Raw genomic sequence first — 5,145 nt, forward strand, 5'->3', positions numbered from 1 at the left:
CTGGCTCTCATTATAAACTTGCAGTTCAAAATCCAACTGATATTTGTATGAGTCCTGGTCTAGTCATAGTGATATGAGACCTACATCCCTTCCCACAGGAGCGTGAAATTCAGTAAAGAAATAAAATGTGATAATGAAGATATTTCTGTTAAACACAACTGATATAAAAATGAGGTTCTTGCTGATTTCTGCTACGAGAATGTAGAAATGTGTAAAAGCCTTCTCAAAAAAGTTGCATCCTATTGCAAATGTAAGTGGGACGACCTAACAGCTGATCCAAGGACCTCCGCCAAGCAGGCCTTTATGCAAGTGTTGACCTTAAACAAATAGCCAGATATTTCGCTAGCAAAATGGATTTATTCGAGAACAACAAAGAATTACAATTCGGGACACATATCTAATGGTGAACAACACGCGAGTCCAGAGAAATCAGTGAAGGGAACCGTCGTTTGCGTGTTTGGGAGGGGCTGTTGTCATTGAGAGTCCGTTGGCGGACACTGAGTGCGAAGCCGAGTGGCTTCTCATTGGCTGAGTCGTGTCGGTCTCCCATTGGCCGAGCCGTTACTGGACAAGGCGGAACCTTTCCCTCCTCCTGCTGAGGTAGGGGAGCAGCGTCACTTCCTTTGGAGATACGTGGTGCCCCTCTCCTGCTGGGGTTAGTAGTGTGCGTTGAGTGTTGCATGCATGCGAGTTCTCTCTTCCAGCCTCCCAATTCCGTTTTAAATGAGGTTTCTCTTAATTAATTTTCACACTAGTTAGGAAAAGGTACCCACATTGGTGCAGGACTTGGCTAGTGGACCAATCTTCGTTGGTACAAAAAGACACCCCTTCTCCGTGGCAATCACATCCCCTCCCTCACAGGCCATCGCTTGGAGGGGAGAAGCAAGCCCCCCATCCACCTCCTCAGTTGGATGCCCTGGGCAAGGTACACACCATATGACTCCATGCAGCGGCCTTGTTTGGACCAATAATAATAAAAATAATAATAATAAAATACAACGAAACAACGCCACTGCCCTCCCACCTCCCACTCTGGACAAAATCCCAAACCTCCAGATAAATAACATCAGATTCTATTGATTCTTGCCTGGAACTCCTGTTTCAGTGCTACTAAAGTTTGCTCTATAGACCAGCGTCACATTGCAAACTCTTGATTGCCAGTCCGCAAGAGTAAGTAGAGAAATTGAGAGGAAGTATTCAGAAACTTTTATAGCAATTTGATCTTGGTGCAACATTTTAATTGTACTTTACAAAGGTGTCAGTCTGCAAGGGATTGGAAATTTTAAAAACCTGTCCATCATCATGGATAGTTTTAAAAGCACTGCCCTGCCACAATTTTTAAAGGAAAAAACAACATTTTACATCCTGCTCTACAAAGAGAATTCTGTGGTGTTTCCTTTTCCTGTGCTGTACCTAGAGTATCTTCCAGTATGCTCGCACTTAGAAAGAGGTACAGTGGGGAGGGCAGAAAATGCAGCTATTCAGAACTGGTCTCACAATCAAAGTACTCCATTATTACCTCGTGAAATATAAACCAAGTGGAAAAATGAACGTTTCTCATTTACCATTTGTTGATTAATGAATTAAACATAGGTCAAATATACCTTGCTGCTGAGTTTTTCTTTTAATCTGTCTATCCAGCATGGTTAATTATGGCTAACGGTAGTTTGTGATAAGAGGTATAAATGTTGATCTTTCCGATTTACCTACAACGATATGAATATTTCATAACAAACATCATTTTCAGCACACATCACCTCATCTCTGCTCCCATTTAAGGGAGTTATAAATGTGTCTACTTGGAATCACATAATGAAAGCTCCAGAACATTCAAACAGCTTTTCAGGTCTTTGTCTCAGTCATTAGTGTGCACCAGCTGCTTCTCTTCACCAAGCCCTGGAGTCCTGTCCCATGAAGCTCAGTCCAGAGGAGAAGCCGGCCCTCTCAAAAGTCTGGGCACAGTGGACAAAAGCTGAGACTTCACAGGTACTGGAAGGAGTCCCAAATTGTCTCCCAGTTTTTTTGTTGGGGATGGCAGTGATTAATAGAAATTGGGCCAGGAGAGTCTCAGACTTTTGTGCTTGTCCTTATAAATCTGTCGATGCATGATAAAGTGCAATGGCGTAAACTCATCACCACCCATGAGGCATTCTAGTGTTACCGATTTGGCCTCATTCCACATTTGCAAACTTAGGGGTGAGCAAAAAGAAATTGTGAAATGCTCTGCAGATACTCAGTTTTGACTGCCAACCTCTATTTGGTTCCATCTAGATGTTCCGTTCGAGGTTTACAAATTAGGAACAAGAAAATTTTCTTTGCTTAAAAATAGGCTATTTCAGGGATGCTTCTTAGAACACATTCCTAGCTTAAATAAACCACTTGTACGGAAATGGGCTTTACAACCCAATCTAGACTAAGCTGAAAATACTTAAAGCAAGCATTTTTGAATTTTAGAAAATTCTCTTGACTAAACTTTCCAAGAATTATTACAAATAAGTGATACTGGTGGCAGTAAAGTGACTGAAATAGCAACCTAAGACCTGAAGATACTGATTACAAGGACCAGTAAATCAATCACACGCAGAAACTTGGTTTTTTTCCAGAGACACCAGGTAGGAACCGAACTTAAACATCCCACGCGCGGTCCAGACATCCTGGCTAGTTCTGAAGCACACTTGTCCCATACAGAGCTCTCGTTTCCTCAAACACATTTGATGACCTTCAAGTGCAGACACACGGCATACGCTTGCCTGTGCTACAGAGCACTGTGGTCTTGGGGTTGCTGAATACATGAGTGAACGATTTTTCTGTTACTAATAAATCATGTCAATCCAGTGTAATCCAGATAAGCTTTCATTTTCTTGGCCTCCAGGAATATGGCAGGAGTAAAGCCAAAGTGAATTAAGGGAAGACACGACTATTTTGAACAAATATAGAAGAGACTGTACAATTTGGACCCACTTAATTTTGTGTCTGACTATAAACATGACAAAAATAGAATCTGAAGAAAACTGAATGACTATAGAGAAAAGTATACCTATATATAGTTAATACTAAGGTAATGCAACAATAGTCAATTTGTGACAAGCTATCCAATAGCCTGTTAAAGCTTTAAATCCATAAAACTATAGAGTATATTTTAAAATTATACACAGTAAAATCGTAAGCAATGTGAAATGTTCTTATAAAAAGAATCACTCACCTTTAGGAACTTGCTACTTAAGAGAACACTAAGATGGGATGAATTAGTTCATCCTTTATTCATATTTATAGATTTTCACGTATCAGGTTAGTTATCAATCCAAAAATATTTATCTTCTTTAATGTAGAATTCCCAACATTTTCAGAGTACTCAGAAGTTAGATTTTATTTTCCTTCCCGTGATCAGCTTGGATAAAATTAAACTGGTGTTTCTTTGATCTCAACCAAAATATGTGAAGATCATTTGCTATACAACGATAATAAATATGTCCATCCAAAATTCCTTCGCAGGAAAGTCCTTGGAAAATGCACATGAATGCCCGCTGATCTGGGCTCCTCCAGCGCTAGCTTGGCCTGGGGTTCTGTGTGCACAAAAGCAGGCCTGGGGGCTCTTCCCTGGCTCCCTCACAGTGGAAATGACTGGTTCCAGACTGTGTCACAGCCCACATCCAAGAAATTCAAGTCACCAGGGTGGCCCTGAGTTAACATGGCTTCTTGGGGGAAACTTGCAAACAAGAGCATCCCTAGGATGAAACCAGGAGCCATCTGTGGTTGTTTCTTTACTTTGGAGATGAAGTTAAACCATGATTTGCCCAATCCATTTGGTCACCTAGACCTCCCTTCCATTGGATGTCTACACTGAGCATCTTTCAGTCTGGAGGAAATACTCAGATGAGGAGGGTGTGATATAAAGATCACGTGAAAAGTAAAAGAAATCCAAGTACCAGGTGGGGGATTTAAACTTGCCTCCTACCAAAAAAGTCAGTCTTGAAGATAACCAAAGCTCCAAGGACAGACGGTGGTGACAGTTGTACAACAATGTGGACATACGAACGCCACTGAGCAGTACATTTAAAAACGGCTAAAATAGCAAATTTTAGGATATGTACATTTTACCGCAATAAGAAAAGTCAGTCTTATACTAATATTCATACAACCTCTCAGTATGCCCCAAATTTAAGAGAGAAACATTCTCAGATCAGAAAAAGACAAGGGTATATGCTTTTGTTTTTGCTATAATTCTCTCATCTAAAACATATAAGGTTAAAAAGCCATTAAATGTTGGCGTCACGTAGTAAATTCACCTCCAATTTATTGTGGGCATTTAAAAGTGGTGCTAATTTATATGCGGTTCCTGTTAATTTGTTTGTTTCATTTAATATACAACCGAATTAAAAACAAAACACAATAAAAACACCCAATACCTCCTCCCTTAAAATCGTGTTTTGATGTCTTCCCAAAACATAGCAACTATTTAAAGGTCTTCTTTACTCTTCACTATTCACTTTCATTTTATTGAAATGTCCTTTCTTCCCACAATTTGGTCTTCCCCTCTATTTAAAAGGTCCTTACCCCACTCTGGCCTGTCCCCCAACACACAGTTAAGGTTAAACATAATGGATGGATATGTCATAGAGCCACAGGCTGCCAGTCCCTATGAGAAAGGAATTGGTGTGCAAATAGTTACACTGGGGAAGGAGATGCAAGATGAGTGGTAACACACAAATGCCAAGTCGGTACCTGGACAGCTCCGCTGGAGCCAGCAGTCCAGAGCAGCAATTCCAGGAGAGTCAGTCCCAGCAGCCTGCTGCAAGCTGTCCTCATGTCTGCTGGTGGACACAAAAGGTACACTTCATTTTTCTGCGTCACAGTAATAGGTCAAGGGGATAACTCCCAAATGTGTCAATTAAATGACAGGGGTTATGCGAAACCACAGAGGCCTCCAAGCAGGAAAGGGCTGGAGAGATCAATTACAAACTGCTGTTTTGTGTGGCTCTTGAGGCAACGCAAAGCCCCTTGGTCTGAGCTCATTACTCTCCAAGCAGAAAATAAAGTGACAGCGGGCACGACGCAAGGCATGACTAGATGTCTGGCGTATGTGGTCCATACAGGTGATGACCCCATTCCAAAAAAGTCTGGATGTTATTTTCATACACTACAGTA

Source organism: Pteropus medius, unplaced genomic scaffold (genome assembly GCF_902729225.1).
Source record: "Pteropus medius unplaced genomic scaffold, Ma_sr-lr_union100, whole genome shotgun sequence".
In the NCBI taxonomy this organism is placed as follows: domain Eukaryota; kingdom Metazoa; phylum Chordata; class Mammalia; order Chiroptera; family Pteropodidae; genus Pteropus; species Pteropus medius.